Source organism: Aulonocara sp. 'chitande type north' Nkhata Bay, linkage group LG11 (genome assembly GCF_057382095.1).
Source record: "Aulonocara sp. 'chitande type north' Nkhata Bay isolate Kocher_YH1m ecotype deep benthic linkage group LG11, A_spYH_male_GT1.1, whole genome shotgun sequence".
In the NCBI taxonomy this organism is placed as follows: Eukaryota; Metazoa; Chordata; class Actinopteri; order Cichliformes; family Cichlidae; genus Aulonocara; species Aulonocara sp. 'chitande type north' Nkhata Bay.
Genome location: NC_141354.1, coordinates 26,520,506 through 26,539,069, shown reverse-complemented (window position 1 = coordinate 26,539,069; position 18,564 = coordinate 26,520,506). Strand labels below are relative to the sequence as shown.

Below are 18,564 nucleotides of genomic sequence, written 5' to 3'. Positions count from 1 at the left end.
TGGTTTTAAAAAGCCAGCATAAATGACCGTCAGCGCTCTGCTTTTACACTGTTCATTTATACCCTTGTTTTGTTTTGTTTTCTGTCACTTGATGTTACAAGTTTGCTGTTGAACTTTTCCTTTGTGATCATGCCAAATGCGATTGCCACTGGGTGGCAGCTGAACTGAAATATTTGTGCATTTCTTAAATATTATCAGCAATGAGATAATGGATGAGAGCCTAAAGTTGTTCATTTCTTAACTACACCTCAAATCATTAATTAACTGCGTGTAATTCTGCGAAAATGCATGCAGTTACTGTTTGCGCTATAACTTCAGTTGTGTGGCTTAATGACAGTGCAAGTGCAAGTTTCATGTTACACACTGCACACCGAAAGGGCCTAAAAGGTTCGGTTATGTCTGATGAGAAATCAAAGGTGTCGTTTTTGTATCACGCTGCTGCCATTTGCCGCCCACCTCTTTATCAGCTATCAGTGATTCTTTCATTAAGTGATCTTGGCCCTGTCACACCCCATCAGTTCCTCCGCCTCCCACGTGCTAAACACCGTCTGTGCCGTGTGTGTGATGTACGTGTGGCCTTGATGATCGTCTCTGTGGACTTTGGATCACTTTCAAAACCCCTGAGTTGGCTCTAAGATCTGCTTTTTACACTCTAAGGTGACTCACTGCAGTCAATACTGATGCGTAGCCCAAACAGGCTGTAGGTGTGATTTAACGCTGGCCAAATTATAATCATCTAATGCTCAAGCGGTCCACAACAATCGGAAAGGATCTCTAACTTTTGACTGTTTCCACTCGTTTACCCGTCTCGCTTAAATTTCACTCCTGGTTGGTCTCTTTCTCTCTCTATATCTCGCTTTCTCCCTTTGAGGAGAAGTAATTCTGCAATGATCATCACATCTGTCATGTAGCTGTTGTTCAGAGGATCAATGCCTTTGCTGCAATTTTCTTGATGGTCTGAGATTTCACACTGTTCATTCCTCTCTTTAGTGCAGGAGGAAGCCCAGTGCTGTACAAGAGCCACAAATGCCTCAGTTTGAAATACAGCCCCTTAACAATCTAATGTTCATTCACATTACTGCATAACTTTTCATCTCTACCCTATTAGTAAAAAGAAACTCCTGCATATTTAAAGAAAAAGTCTAAACTTACACTTGTAGCAAGTCTTGCAGTATTGGGAAAGCTTACATTCAATACACAACACTGCTTATAACTCCAGTGAGCAGAGGCTTTTATCCAAAGCATTCTAAATGACTCCGTTCTCAGTGGCTATGACCCATGCATCAATTAACCCAGAGCTTTGGTGTTTTTAAGTGCTTTGTTTAAGCTTGTATAGCCTAAGAGCAGGGTTGTAAGAGCCTGTGATTGAACCGTGTTGTGTCAGTGATATGCTGTTAGCTGACCTGTCCGTGTGTGCAGGAGCATGCAGCATAAAAACACGACAGAAACCGTGTTAGCATGTCTGATAGGCCAGCACAAGGCTGTAGATACAGGTTGCAGCACCTGTAACTAAATCCCACAAACAGATTACAAAACGGTGTAGGTGTGAGTGAGAGTCTTAGTTGTTTATATTAGAATATTGAAGCTGCTCACACATGAAATAGATTATGTGACTCAGAGTAGGTGCAGACATATCACTCTACTATTAAGCCTATGAGTAAATAAATGAATGACTATCTGCTAAACATCTGTTTGAGATTAGCTGAGTGATTAACAGAGCAGACCCCAGGTCCACAAGAGTTTGCTCATTTACATTTGTCATCAACTCTTTTCCCTATTTATTTATGAAACGATCCAGAAATTATCTAGTATGCAGATCTTGAGAAAACTCTGCTCAACAGTTTCTTAAATAGGCTTATGTGTATTCTCATAAACCTAGGGATGTCACAGGAACCAAGCGTCCTAGTGTATCATTACACACTGAAGAAAAATGACACCCACAAGTGCAGGAAAAACCACACTCGGAAAAGCAAAACCTCATGATGGTGACTGGTGTAGCTGCCACGAGGCAGTAAGAGTCAGGTTTGAATGTACTTTGTGTTGTTACCCTGAATTCCTAGTTTTTTGATACAGCTGGCATTACCATTGTAATCAACTGAAAGGTTTGCAATGAGTAATGTTAAATGTACAGAGGAGGTCAGGATAAGGTACAACAGTGAGTGTCTACAGCCATGTGTAAAACATGCTGGAGACTCTGTCATGTTTGTGGCTGCACTTCAGTCATTGGTGTTGGGGATCTTGTCAGAATTGATCAAATTGGGAAGGAAGAAAAGTACCATCAGATTCTGATCCACCATGCAGTACCATCTGGAAAGCATCTGATTGATAACAGCTTCATTTCTTAGTATGACGATGATCCCAAACACACTGCCAGTGCACTAAAAACATAGCCGGATAGAAAAACCCACAGTTGAACACTGTCAGTAATGGATTGGTCTCCCTTGGAGCCAAACCATGATTGTTAGTCCAGGACTGATCCATAGTAAACTCAACATTAGTGAACCAGTCTGGGATCATCTTGACAGAGAACAGAACAAAAGGCAGCCAAAATCCGAAGAAGTGCTTTGAATGTCCTTCAAGAATCCCAGAGAACTATTTCTGAAGACTACTCAAAGAAATGACAGGAACGCTTGCTTAAGAGAGTTCAGGCAGTTGAAAAATAAAGGTGGTCATACCAAATATTGACTTTCAAAGTCGTTAGAATTGTACGAACTGTTTTTGGCTTACATGCTTTATTTACATTTATGTTTGCAAGTGTTTTATTAAATCGCTGCACTTCTTCCCATTTTAATTGCAAAATGTAAAGATACAATTGGTGGCTTTTTCTGGCAATAGGCGTGTTTGGAATCCCAACACAGTCAGCTGATCCAAGCAGAGGTGGACAGAGCGTAGACGAGTAAATAAATCACCAAACATAACAAATGTTCAGGAAATCAGTTTATGTTTCACATGTCTGAAAGAAAATCTGAATATCATATTTTTAAACAACTGGCCGAGATCTATCAACGACAAACGTATTAATTATAACATTTATCATTTTTTAAATCTTTCTTTGTTTTTCAGTTTATACAAAAATAAAAAACACCCATAACATCACTGCATCAACCTAAGAAATAATGAAGATGATGCGGCAAGTGTTTAACTTAGTATCTTTAGTTACATATTTAGATATGCTACATATGTTGATATTCTGTTTAGTGGGGTTGGGGACTCATTTTTACCTTCTCATTAATGAAGATTTCATGCATTTCTTACACGATGCATAAGTGGTGATAAATTCTGGATAGTACTGGAGTTTGTGTGGTTGTAATATACACATTCCCCTTTGCCATAAATCTGAGCATCCCGGACCTAACACCCTCACAGTGATGCCTTCACCTGGTGGCCTGTTTGTCAGACAGTTAAAACATCTTTAAATCACCTGCTTGGGCTTTAGGTAAGTTTGATATTTTGTTAACAGGAACCAAATCATAAAGAAAACAGGCACCACATTTGAACTACTCATTTATGGTGAAACCTATTAATTATTGTTACTTTATTTGTATTTAAGTGCATTTCTTTGAACATAGATTATAAATCAACTGGAAAAAAATGAAATAAATAATAAATAAATGTGAACTGAACTAAATATGCCACAGCATGACATTGTGTATTTAGACTTTAAGGGAGGTGCAAAAGTGAAGAGGGAGAGGGATTCAAAAACAGAATGAAGTACAATAATCAATCACTCACTCTGCAGGTGGGGGGAGAGATATAGGAGAGGTGGAGAATGAACTCAACCTGGGTGTCTATTGTCCTGTGTAGTTTGGGAGATGATTGGATGATGGGGTGGGTGCAGTTTTCTCTGGGATGGAGTCGGGTGGGCTGCCCCGGACTCTGTGGGGCTGGGCGGTGCTGCTGCTGCGGGCCCCGGTCCAGATGGGCCTGGGCCCCCTTGCCCTGGTGGGTTCCAGATTGTGAGGTTGCTTGCCCCTCCCTTTCTTCCCTCCCCATCCTCAGCTGCCTCCCTATTCCCGCTCTACCACACCCACCCACACACGCAGGGCTTGGGGTGCAGGTATGTCACCAGGGTGCAGGGGGGGCACTCCCCCTCTGTCCCCTTCTGGCCGCCTGTGCCTCAATTATATTCTGCAACCTAGACATCCACATTACTCACACTCTCACATAACACATACATATAGGGCCTTGGGGGTGGGCACGTTTTACAGCATCCAGAGGATGGTCGGTGTACTCCAACCCACCTCTGGCGCTGGTGCCCTACCCTCAATTTTAAATGCATTTAGACACTAAGGGTTTTCGGGAAGAGCCGTGCTGCTCTCTGAGAGGAAGCTAGTACCATGCTCTCCTGAGTTTTAAATGCACTTTAGAACAGCACACAGCAACACTACATATGAGCGGGCGTAGGGAGGTTTGAGGTCTTCACTCACCCCGGTTCTGTTAGCCGTCAGGGCTGGGGGGCTGGGAGGAGGTGCTGGCCGTCAGACTGGGGTCTCGGATGCGGGGCCTCCCTGCTACTGCAGATAAGGAGGTGGTCCGCTTGCCTCCACCCCAGAGAGAAGGGTTACATCTCCTGGGTCTAGGTGCGGCTTGCCCCTCTGAGGGCGGGGGTACCTGGACCTGGGATATAGAGTATGTTTGGGGAGTGCGACTGTCTGTGCAGTGTCAATTTGTGTCTGTCTACACGTTGGGTGAGTGCCGAGTATTTGGTTGTGCATATGGGGTGGGAATGCACGTCTGTGTCCGCGTGTGCCTGTTCGTCTGTGTCTATATGTCAGGTTGATGTCTGGGTACATCTCAGGCCCTCTAAAGTACGGAGGCCTATCTCCCCTCACCACACTCCCTGCCGGTGGCTGATGCCCTCAGACGTTGGTGTGTTGGTGGTCCTTGTCGTCTGGGGCTGGGCGCTCATGTATGTACCGGCTCACTCCTGGTGGCCGATTGGCAGGGCCTGGCGCCTGTGGCCCGGCTGGGCCCCTTCCGGGGGGTGGGGTGCCCTCAGGCCTCTGGGCCTGAAGCTCGGCCCTCTTTGCCACAGCTGGCTGCCAGCAGAGCCCGTGGGCATGCCACTGCAACCCCCTCTGGCCTCTGCTCCGTAGCTGCGGGGTGACCTCTCCTTTGGGGCTCTACTCAGCTCTTCCCAGGAGGGTGGCACAATATCGTTTATTATTTAGTATCTACTGTTATCTACTGTTAGCTAGTTTATTGTGATGGTGCTGTTTTTTTTATTATGTTGCTCTTTGTTGTTTGCTTTCTCTTCTGTTTTTTTTCTCCATACAGGTGATCCAGGTGTTTTGTTTTGGGGTTTTTTCTTTCTCCCCCCCCCTTCTCACCGTCTCTTCTCCCCTTTGGTTTTCTTTCTCTCCCTCTCTTTCTTTCATTCTCTCTCCCTGTCCTATCCCCCAGTCATGTCTGTCCTGTTTGTAGCAACTGAAAATAAAATAAATTCATAATTATAATAAAGGTCAATCAAATGGACCAATATGGCAAGGCCATGATGATCCACTTGGTAAAATAAATCCGCTTGGCATCTTTCTTGGCCTAAAGACAACAATTCTGATGGCTAAAGCTCCAAACGGGACACAAAAAAACAAAAAAAAACCAATAATCATTTCATCTCAATTCTCTCATTTTATTAATCATTTGAAGCCAAATGGTAATTAAAATTAAATTAACGAGACAGTCGTATAATGTATGAATCAGTAATGAAAATCTGTTGCAGGCCTAATTTAACTGCTGATCACCCATTACTGGAAGATATCTCCCTGGTTAAACTGGATAGGCACTTGTTTGAGTTTCCCAAAGTCTTGTTGACTAAACTCTGTATTAGAGCAGTAATAAAATAATTATAATCCCCAGTTTTTCTATCTTTACAACGGCCAGCTTTCTTCTTGAGTTATTTGCAAGCTTGTTTCCTGGTTAATTTGTTTCTCCCCTGCTGCACTTACATAACAGGATAACTTACTCTTTTATGTATAATAACTATAAATTTAAAGGGCAATTTTGTGTTAGAATTGCTGTCAGAAAGCGGTTTAATCTGTGAAGACTGGAATATTTAAAGTTCATGGTTGCAAGTGTCCATGTGTTTAAGCATGGATTCACGGGTTCATGAGCATCCAGTCATTCAGAGACACTTTATTTTGAGAGCCTCTTAAACCAAGGTGTTACTGCCACTGCCTCCTCAGGCACTTCTGCTCAGACAGGCAAAGCCTTGGTCACATGGAGTCAGAGGATCTTAGCAGACTCTTCACGAGGGCTTAATGGCAGTTCAGCTACACTTTAAAGTACCTTTTAAAGATGACCTATTTTATGCATTTGTTGTCATCATTTTGACAGTTGTGGGTGTTAAAGGCCGCATATGTGCTTGGTTCGTTTGCATGTGGATTTCTTCCTATTTTTCTTTTTTTTTTCCTGTGCATTCACGAGTGTGTTTCTGCATGTGAGCGTGCAAAGATGTAAATGTGCGCCTGCCAGATGTGGGAGCTCAGCAATGAGCTCAGGTGTGTAGCTCTTTCTCATGATTAAGGGGAAAAATCACTGCGGCTACCAAAAGTCACTGCTCTGAATATTTGTGCATGTTTTCCTAATGTTCACTGCCGCCATCAGCACCTCAGAATAGAATACTCGGCTTGTATTTTTAGATCTGCCATCATAAGTAGGCCTAGTGCATGTTTTTGGTCAAGCACTCACTTTTGGTCAAGCACTCACTGTTAGCTTATGTCATTTTCAATAACTACAGTCCCGATTCTGGTCCTGTGGAGACCAGACATAATTCTTCTTTCCATGTGATACCCGTGTGTGTGTGTGTGTGTGTGTGTGTGTGTGTGTGTGTGTGTAGATGCTGCACTGAAAACTTCCACACTCGCCCATGCAGGACCACTGCCTTTCACATGTGTGGAAAAACTTATTACGGCTGTCATCATTTATTCAACAAGCAGTTTGGTAGCTGATTTATGCAATGAATAGCTAATGGAGCAGCTGCTACAAAATTCAAATCTCCTGTGTGATTTATGGCTGTGTTATTAGCGCCACAACTCATTGGGCATGCTTGTATTTCATACAAGCAAGGTGGCCTGCCTTGCTGGGAATGAGTCACACAGGTAGATCTGATTATATCTGAAGTTTTTTTTTTAGGCAAGTGAGAGCCTGGTTCTGTAATGGTCCCTGCAGCCGCTTGCTTCCAAAGCCTTTGTTTCTGCAGTAAGTCCAGCTACAGCTAATTGCCCCTAGCTAGCAACATACAATGAAGGCATCACTGTGAGGGTGTTAGGTCCGGGATGCTCAGATTTATGGCAAAGGGGAATGTGTATATTACATCCACACAAACTCCAGTACTATCCAGAATTTATCACCACTCCTGCAATCATTTGCTATTACGACCAGTGTGAACATTATTGCCGAGAAGAGTGGCTCTGAACCCACTATTTCATAATGTAAAAAAGGTGATGCTGCAGTGCACTCTTATGACATCGTCAGGCTTGCAACAGTTTAAAAAAGGATCAGAATTGAGCTACAGGTACTATCTTATTTATTTCTCACATTCTTCATCCTTCAACCTGGCACCTGCATTAAGCACGGTACACAATGGCCGCTGACAGTGTGTATTTGAGATTCAGGTCTGCTATGTTAGTTGTGGTTAATGTTGCTTTGATCTGCTAGCCTCAAGCAGGGGTGAGGAGAGAGTTAGAGGTCTGGCTAAGCTCACCTCTTTCATATTCAAACTCCCCCCTCCTCCTTTTTTTGTATTCCTCAGCTCAGATCAGCACTGAGTCAAGTGAAATCGCTTGTCAGATCTTGCGCAGCCCCCTTGGGAGCCACAGAGGGCATTTGTACAGATTTCTGCACATATGCAGTAGTACCCCACAGGACCTGCAAACAGAACTAAATGTGTAAAATCTTTTGTCCACATTAACGTTTGAACTAATCACTGTGACGCAACTATTGAAATAATACTGCCACTGTTAATTATCCACTATTTCCTCAGGGTGCAGTTAGAAAATCTTGGCCTTTAGAAGTCATCTACTCTTCAACCAAAAAACATATACAGACTTTCTATATATGCCACAAGGCACTTGAGTGCATTGTGGCCTAAACTTGAGTGCACTCCACCTGTGAGCCCTCCTGGCCTAAATGAATTATAAACAGACATTAAGCTTGCATTGGTGCATCATAAATCATTTTAACCTTGTTATCTTACACAGAAATGATAACAACAGACCTGTCCATATCTTAATAAAATACACAAAATCCTTCTGCCTGCCTGTCTGTCTGCGAACTTCTACCAAGTCAGAAGTTGAGCAGCCAAACTTGGCACACAGGTACATCATAGACTCCTCAAGGTTCTTCTATATCTATATCATGTGTCACTATAATTTTATTCCAATAACATTTAAGAATTTTGATCCACAAAACCTGAAGTAAACATGATATATTATGACATCAACGTGTTTTCTGCCAACCACCTAACAATGTAGTAGAATTGCAGAGCATACACTACTCCAACATGTGCTCATTACATTCCAAATCTGTATCTCTAAATATCCAGAGCAACAACACATCTGACATTTCCTATCATGATATAAATTTTACTTTTTGATGAGAGAGAATACTTTACATCCAGCTTGGTGTAGGTGGACTGCTGCTGTTGCTGACAGCTGTTGCCCACTGCAAGTATTCCAAAGAGCAATTATGGGACAAACTATATTAAAATACGTTAATTCTTGATTTACAGAACATCCTGTTACTGAAAATGTAGCCTACGGTTTTTAGAATACATACTTTGTTGGTTGTTGCCTCGTTGCCCTGTGATTGGAATGTTGTCTCTTTGATTTTTTATTTTATTTTATGAAATGCAGTCATGCGGACAGTTTGTAAAGGTTAAGTAAGTTAGACTTAGAAATCTCGTTTAGGTTGGGTAAGTTCAAAGTAGTAAAGATGCCCAGTTTGTTGCAGATGGTGTATTCTTTCGGTAACACTTTGCAATACGGCTCGTTACTACGGGTTTAATTTTCCTGCAATAAAAAGGGAGTTCGATGGATTTTATTCAAAATTACATTGTAATTATATTTACATGAAAATATATAAAGGCATTACACAAGAATAAGAGGGTAACAAGTCAAACAAACCAGAAATTATATTGCAAGTAAATGTATGTAGTGCATAAGTAATTGTAAGTACTGGATAATTTCCCAGTAATGTAGACAAAGATGTACAATAAACAAACAATATTTTCCCATCTTACATTTTGGGGCAAGGTCCATATTATGTAGTGACTTCATCTTTCCTAACTTCCAGCTATTTTGCAAGGAGAGTGACACAAATTATACTGTATGTAATTTTAAGTAATGTGTGTTTACCTTTGAGCAAATGCAATATTTTCCCATTTTATGTCGGGAATACACCATATTATGGAGTGACTTAACTTTACCTTTTACGTCTTTATTTTTTTTACATCATTATTTAATATTCATTTAGCTAATGTGCATGATGAATTTTGTGTTATGCAGCTGTCCTTTTTTACTTACACTGTTCTTAAAATTACTTCAAATACAATGTGTGTCTCCTTTCTTATAAAATACCCAGAAGTTAAGCCACTTTATAATACTGAAAAGTCTTATTCTTTCCCCATCTCGCATCGTAATTATGCTGATGTATTACCACACTTAAAATAACTTAAGCTTACAGTATAATTTGTATTTCTTTTCCTGCAAAATACCTGCATGTGTTGTTACGTATGCAGTACTTAAAATGACTTACGCACTACTGAAATTTACCTACAATATAATTTTTTCTTGGTTTCCTGTAAAAAGCTGACTGAGCCCCTTAATCTAGTTTACTACCTTTAAGTTTGTCCATCTAAACATTATTACAATGTTATTTACATGGAACAGCAAAATACATGGAAATTCCATTTAATTACAGAAGAATTATGTCTTTGGTTGCAGGCTGTATTATAAAGTGTTACCGTTCTTTCTGCTGCAAAAATGGGTTAACTCTGGCATGTAACTGATGTCCCACTTGTGTCAGTAACACAGTAGATCATCGAGTGTATGGATCGGCCAATCAGCAGTCAAGAGTACAACCCCAGTGCTTGCAAGATTAACAACACTGTCAGTTGCAAATGTCTGCTGACAAAAGACTCTGCAGAGCTCAACACTGACCACTAGGGGGTGGATGCTGTAGCCTCAAAATTATATCATGATATTTGCAATAATGGTATTTATCACTAATGATAATGATATTTATGATGATATAGAAAAGCAATACTGATTACATGATATATTAATGATTGCAGTTTGCAATACAGCAATATGTATTAGTGTAAACAAAACAAAAGATATATTCCATTGATGAAAGACTGCCTAAATCAAACTGTGAATCTGTTGCTGCAAAGTTTCAGCAGCACCACCAGAGTTATAGTCAAACAGTAGCATGTAGCCAGTTCACAGAGCTCAGGTAGTGTTTTCAGTGGAGAAGTAAAAGTGTTAACATAACTGTTTAACACTTTAACAGTAACTAACCTTGTAAGGCTTCAGGAGCCGCACAATATTGTCACATAATATAACTGAAAAAAAATTTTCAGCCTGGGATGTTACATCTTGGGTCAAGGTTTTTAAAGCTGTTTAAGACCATCACCATATAATGTCATCAATATTTCCCATCCACTGTTTGCTCTTTCTGTCATTTGGAGTGCAACTAACCAGAGTTACAGAGATTAATTATTTACTCTGTGGTTTGTTAGGATCTTCTTCTCACATGCCATCATAGCCTGCTTATGCTCGACATTGTGTTTTTGCCTCAAGTGTTGAAACAAGTTTGTTGTTTCCATCTTTAACAAACAGTTTTGGGGGGAAAAGTATTGGAAAATATCTTGCAAATTGTTGAAGTAGTGCTTGGTTATGATTACTACCTTTTTAGGTAGAAATGATCATTCTGCCTAAAAAGAAAGGCTGGTGTGGTGCACAAGGGCGTGTAAATGCATGCCATCCCTATATTTAAATTATATTGTTATATGACACTTTTATTTTACGTAAAAGTTTATACCGGTATTTTTACAGACAATAGAAATTCCACTTTTATAAGTTCTCCATTTCCACAAGTGAACTTGCTGTTTGTACCTTCCTTACACTGAAAAAAGCTCTGTAAAGTTACAATATAACGTACCATTGTGTTTTTTCTGTATTTTCTAACCAGACATTGAATTTTTAAAAAAAGATAATACTGGTTGTCAGTTGTATCGTGACCATAAAAAAAATATTTGGAGCAAAAAAGAAGAAAAACAAAGCAAAAAAAAAACTTTAAAGGACCGAACTTAATTATTTTAATGGTGAAGGAACTACTCCTTAAATAACCAACTGTGAGTCTCTAATTCCATAGCAGTTGAATTGACTCCTTTTCATTATCGTAGGGTTTGTGATTAATGTGATTAATAATAGTGTTGTATAATAACAGTACGTAGGTTTTTTTTGTCAATAATCAGGCCGTAAAGTAATATAGCCTGGTTATGGTACAGTGCTTCGCTCCTGAATGCAATCACCGCTCTGATGGTTTTTGAGGTTTTGTGATCAATAAGTGACATGATGCTACAGGGTTTAAACATTTCCACAGTAACAGCAACTCCCATCAGTCAGAGATTATATCAGTTTAGGATTGTAGGTAGAGTAGTTCTTTTCTGCAACATTTCAAATTAAATGCATTTTTGTCAAAGATTGTTAACATAATACGGACTTGTTTCCACAGGAACACAAAGCATTGTGGTGTCATAGCTTATAATAAGTCTACTTTGCATGGTTACAGCAGTATGGCTCATTATCAAAATGCCAAAGTGGGGTTTCATAGAGCAACAAAATCCCTGCATGGAGGAGGTTTTTGGTAGAGACAGTGTTATTGCAGTCTCTTTTTTTATTGTTTTACCTGATACAACCTAGCCTAAATCAGTATATGTTTCCCCAAAATACAAAGTCTTCTCATTTTAAACTGCAAAAGAAGCATGTCATGTTCACATACCCTTTTAACTACACCATAAAGACTTTTTTAAAAAAAGCAAGACTCCTGTTAGCCTAAAGAAAAGTTACAATGCCTTCTCCCTTATCTGACCTTGAACCCCTTTAATATTTTTTGTGCAGCTCTTTAATTTTTTTTCATGGCCTCTTGTTCTTTCACGCTCTCTTGCTCTAGCTTCTGTGCCATTCTCTTCTTTCCCCTCTTTCTTAATTATTGCTGGAAAATAGAAATTACAGATAATTAAATGACAATTATGATCTCCGCCCACGCAGGGGAGTTTTTACTCGGGAGAGTAACTTTGTAGGTTATTCTTAAGGTCATTCATTACATGGAGTCAAAGACTATACACACACACACACATACACGTACACACAGATTAGATACTGTATTTTTACGCCTTGGAGATAGTGTAATCCCTTCTAGAAATTTATTTTCCACAGGGAGAGGCAGCATGTTGATAGGGTTGGAAGGTCATACGGCACACTCACACACACACACACAATCACTTTCGCTTGTTTGCTTACACATATTCAACCACAGTGTATAAATAATAAGCCACACTGTGGTGGTGTCATTTGACAGTTTACATAATAAGATGCCTGAAAGCAGAGATACAAGGCTAACTGTCTAACCAAAGGGAGCTGAGGGGAACATTGCTGGGATTCAATAAGATTGGACTAGACCCATCCTCAGAAGCACTGGAGAGGAAATGTGCACACACACACACACACACCGTTTCTCCTTCCATGTCTCTTTTTCTGTCTCTGAGGCAACCTATTTTGATCACGGTGCCATATTGCATCATCAAATATTAACAGACTTGACTGCACTGCATTATGTCTGCTAAATAATGTTTGCTGAATAATGTGTGCTGCTTCATCCTACCCTCGTGTTTGTTTCAAAACCCATCATACAAAGACGCTGAGAAAAGGAAATACTTCCTGTGCCCTCGGTAACGGATGCCGTTTAGTCTTTATTCATGTGTATTTATGAGCGTGCGTGTGTGTGTGACCCAGAGCATCTGTGTTGCTGTGGTCACACATTTATCTATTGATAAAGCTTTAGCACGCTCGTCCTTCTGCCCCGGCCTCAGAGTCAACACGCCGTTAGTGTCTTGAAATATCTGCCTTATTTCTGCCTCTTTCTTTCCCATCTCTGCCCCTTTCTCCCTCTGTCTCCCCCCACCACCCCCCTCGCTCGATGCTGATCCAGACTTTGGAATTCAATGTTGCTATGGTAACAATGTCGGGTTGGTCCTCCCTGCCTCCCCCTCTTGCTCCTCTTATTCAGAGTAGATGCAGTTTTCTTGCTCTGGATTCATTCTCTCTTTAACCTTTAAAGCTGTCCCTCCTGTGACTACACTTTCTGTAAACAGTGTTAAAACACACAACAGAGCAGAGCTGAAAATGGAAAAACTAATTTGGCCATAACCCTAAGCATGGAAAATAAATCATAACTCATGTCATACACTTCACTTCCATTAATTTACAAACCGTCGACATTCCTGAATGCCACACAGGTCTGTTAGGCAGCAGTCGAGCTAAATGCTAACATCAGCATGCCTCACGGTGTAGCGATGGGATTTCTGGCTCGGCTCACTAAAAAGAGCCGGTTCTTTCGGCTCCGAACCGGCTCTTCGGGTTATTTTGTTGCTTTAATTTATTATTACCAATAATATAAAATTATGCACAAAATGAATTACTAATGTAAAAAAAAAAAAGTGGTTTAATTTATATATGTTTATATATAAATATATGTGGTGGCCCCTAGACCTAGAGACAAAGCACGTACAAACTCCAAAACACATTTCTAGCGTTAACTGAACTTCCAAAACAGAGCTACCTAGATCACTTAAATTACACAATTGAAGGCATATGTGTATTGTTTGTGTATTTATACACAAGCACACATATATAATCAAATAATTTAAAAAAAATGTTCATTTACCTGTTACTACCACACACCAAATCCGGTCGTTGGTACTTGCTGGCTTGTGTAGCCACTAGGTAACAAAAACTCAACACTGCGCCCTAGCATCCTGGAGCACTTCTTTTGTCTTTTGTACGTGTTTTGGAGTTTTTATGTTCTTCTGAGTTTTTACGTGTTTTGGAGTTTGTACGTGCTTCAGAGTTCGTACGTGTTTTGAAGTTTGTATGGGCTTTGTCTCGAGGGGCCATCGTAGATAGACTTATTTATTCACTCCACATAAAATGCAATAAATAAGTCATATAATACAAAAAACAACTATTTATATTTCAACTTTTAATTATTTAAAATTTCAGCTTTTTCCTTTTAAACAAATTTAAAGTGAAACAACACAAAACACTGCAAACCACAACACAAATATAAATTAAAATATGAAAACAAAAAGAAGATGAACATTCTCTGTCATATGGGCCTGCATGAATAAACTTTCTGAATCCTTTAGCATCTGCAACTGAAAATAGTTGTGGTTGATTACTATACCTTTCTAATGTGAGGTTGTTGTCCCTGGCTCTCTTTCTCTGCCTCTCCCTCCCGCTCTGTTCCTGTGCTACTGCAAGTGTAACTACTGCCCCTCTCCCTCTTCCCAGCGCAAAGCACAAGGCTCACGTGTGGAGTGAAGCAGAAAAAAGTGCGAGAGAGGGTGAGAGAAAGAAAAAAAAAAAAAAAAAAAAACACCACAGTCATTCACGTCAAAGATCCGGCTCTAAGAGCCATTTCGTTTGCAACAACACATCACTATCACGGTGACAGTGTGCCGATTTCAAGTACATAAAATGTTGTTTCACCATTTTTAATTTCAGATTCAATAACCAAGGTTGGAGTGCTAATTTATCCATGAATGCTAACAAGTAAATGGCCTGTATTTGTATAGTCCCTAAGGACCCAAAGCGCTTTACACTACATTCAGTCATTCACACACACTGGTGATGGCAAGCTACATTGTAGCCACAGCTACCCTTGGGCGCACTGACAGAGGCGAGGCTGCAGGACACTAGCACCACCGGGCCCTCTGACCACCACCAGTAGGCAACAGGTGAGGTGTCTTGCCCAAGGACACAACGACCAAGACTGTCGGAGCTGGGGCTCGAACTGGCAACCTTCCGAATACAGGACAAACTGCCAACTCTTGAGCCATGATCGCCCCAAGCTTAGCTAGCTGAGTGCATATCACATACACCTGCTAACTGTGATGTGTAATTAAATAAACATAAGACATTCACTCACCAAAGGGGATGCACAGAATTTTTGGGAGGTCCATTAGTACAATTAAATATATAAAAGGCCAAACTGTAAAGAGGTCAAGCTCAGTGAATTAAAAACAAATTGGTGAATCCCAGCAGAAGAAGCTAGCAGTTAGCATTGGCTAGTTAAGGCAGCCATGGCGCTAATAAATAAACTTTAAGCCTGAATAGACTGAATAAACAGGTGAGCTGAATACTTTGTTGATGTTAGAGGTCAGAATAGAATGGCCAGACCACTTCAGGATAATAGGAAGGCAGCCAAAGTTCAAACTGTTGCCTTCCACTTGTTACAAGCACGGTATACAGAAGAGCATTTCTGATAACACAACATCTCAAACCTTCAAGAAAATGTGCTACAACAGCTGAAGACCACACCAAGTGCCATTCATGTCAGCTAAGAACATGAAACTGAGGCTACAAATCCCACAGGCTCATCAAAATTAGACAGTAGAAGATTAGAAAAACATTGCTGCAACATTCAGAAGGTAAGGTGAGAATTTGACATTAGCAGTGTGAAAGTATAAATAGTAAATTAAGTGGTTCTTGTAGACCACCCTTCTGTTCTACTCAAAGTGCTTTATACAACATGGCACATTCACTCATTCATACAAGTGCGTTCTATCTAACATACTCCATGGAAGACATGGGAGAGCCACTTGGGGTTCTGTATCTTTCCCAAGGATACTGAGACATGCAGACTGGAGACCAGAGGAGCCAGGGATCGAAACAACAACCTTCCGATTGGCCTCCTGAGCTACAGCCACCCACTGATAAATTATTAAGTATTAATGGTTCAGGCTGCTGGTGGTGGTGGGATAATGTTGTGGGGGATATTTGTAACGGAGCGGAAAGGCTGATTATGTTTCCAAGATGGTTTGTGTTTTTTAAAAGGAAGGAAACCTTCCTCAAAACGGGCAGAGCAGTGGAGCCGCCAAGGGAAAGCACACAATTTAAACTGTAAGATTAAAAATATAATTTATTATATTTAAATAGTTAAAAAGGTAAAATGAATTAAAACAACCTTGGCCAAGGGAAGACACAATAAAAATCAATAACACACAACATTAAAAGTCCAGTGGAATCCACCACGGCCTAAAAGTCACAGAAAACTAAGAGGTCCAGCGTAGTATTAAAAGAGGGAAACCCAGCGGAGTCCTCGCCTTCCTCCCCGCATTCCACGTCCTGGTGCACTGAAGAAAGGGAGGGAGCGGCAGTCACTATTCCTTTGGCAGTTTACTTTATAAAAAGGATAAGTCAAAGACTTACCCGGGTGGGCAGAGCTCTCAACTCCGCCCGCCGCTTCCTCAAACTGCAATCGGCACCGCGGTCTCACTGCTTCTGTTCTCCCGCAGTGCACGAGCTGGCTCTTGTCGTTATTGCCACCAGACTGCCGCTACGCGTCCCTAGTCGCTGGTCATCTGCCTTTTTTTCCTCTGATCGTTTCCCCTTTCCAGTCGCTGGTCGTCTGCTCCATCTGGTCATCTCTACTCTCTGATCGTCTCTCGCTCTCCCCTCTGATCGTCTGTGTCTTTCCTCTGTCTGTCTCGCATTCTCCGTGTTACATTTTCGTTGAACACCGGCTCCAAACCTCTTATGTGTCCTTGAGCACTCTGTAAATTACCTTTTTTCTCTCAGGTGTGTCCAATTAGTAAAAACGGGGGAAAAGGCGGAGTCTCTCCAGGACAATTTGCCGGCAACTAAAACATGCAAACTAAATAAAACACTGCACAAAAATATAACCAATGCATGCAATATAAAAAATAAATATGTACACTTCACATTAAAATACAGCACAGCAAAACAACGTCCGTCCTTCCCTGGATGACATATTTTCTTGGCACACACCAGCTTTAAGAAGGTCCAACCCATTACTCTCGAGATGGACCTTACAAATAGGCTGGTGAATGTATAACGTTGTTGTAGAGCTGTGCATTTGAGGAACTGCATGTTTCTATTTCAATCCACAGAGGTTGCGACTTGGTTCCAAGCAAATATTGAGCATATTATAAATCTTACTTGGGATAACTTAAATTAATTCATAATAACTTAAAGAATTTTATGGAAGTCTTCCCAAATGACCACATGCCAACAGAAATATCATTTTCCTCAAATATAAGGATACGAAGGATACCCTAGCCCTAACCCTACTGTTGAGCTGGCAAAATGAAATTTTAATTTAAGGAAAGTAATGTAATGTGCCACATTTACTTTTTTCATAATATGTCGTTGACCCAAAAATCACAGCAACAATAAGAGTCCATTTACTAATTTAGTCCTAATTTATACAGCTCTTTGTTATCCATGATACCAGCTAAAAAGTCTTATAGATGCACATGTGAAAAGAAGTTAAATACAACAATGGCTCATGTCAACCGTTACATAATAGCCCTCATCTGCAGAGTCATGACTTAATATTTACTGCTGTACATAAATTTAATACAGTGCAATATATTTCTGTCTTTGTTCATGTGCAGCATCAGAGCAGTGACCATGGACTTCTATCTGCAAGTTTCCTGCTAACAGCAGACGAGCAGAGGGCGGGACAACCGTCCACAACTTCCACCAGCACCAACTTTCCAGTGAGTCGAAAAGAAAGAGAGAGAAAGAGACAGAGGCAAGAGAGAGGACAAGAGCAAGAAGGAGAGAGGAGAGCGGGTGAACACAGTCGATGGATGCTGTCCGGATCGAGGGGACAGCACGTTCTTCACTGACGAGGAAAAGAAAGATTTCAAAATTGAGTCGAAGGATAGAAACTCGCCGTCAGGTAGGTCTCACTTTGTCACTCTCTGCACCGTCAGGTTTAGCACATTTGTGTCTGTGAAAAGGAAACTTTTAACACAACAGAAATATCTGTGGAGGTAACTCTGCGATACTGAGACAACCTTCTGTCTTTCACACTTGCCTGGTTCAATGTGAAAGGCTGTAAGTGAATTATGTAATGTGTGAGTGTATACATGGATGTTTGTATGTAAGAGGTTCACCAACATTGCCTCTGTAATAGAAGTAGGTGCAAGGTGATCCCATGTTTCATCTGCTGTGTGTGTGTGTGTGTGTGTGTGTGTGTGTGTGTGTGTGTGTGTGTGTGTGTGTGTGTGTGTGTGTGTGTGCATCGAGCCCTGCTGATACCGAGGGGGAGAACATTGTCAGGGTCATGAATATGGAGTAGACTGAGTTTGGGAGGGTGAGATCTGTTGTGCTTCACATCAATTCTGTCTTGTTAAGCAGAGTCAGCAGAGTCATCAAACTCTCCTCCAAGGACACATCATAGAGCCACTTATGCACCTCCCACATCCGCCTACACCTCGCGCTCATCTTTTCTCATCGCCTCCCTCTCTCC

At 40.9% G+C, this 18,564-nt stretch overlaps 1 protein-coding gene across 1 annotated transcript in view; it reads left to right on the top strand.

Moving 5' to 3' along the window:
* The window catches only part of cacng8b (calcium channel, voltage-dependent, gamma subunit 8b), a 29,957-nt gene that overhangs the window by 1,558 nt on the left and 9,835 nt on the right, over positions 1-18,564 (top strand). The window contains exon 2 of the mRNA XM_086311542.1: positions 17,702-17,991. The gene's annotated coding sequence lies outside the window, so the exon portion shown is untranslated. The remainder of the gene's footprint in view (positions 1-17,701; positions 17,992-18,564) is intronic.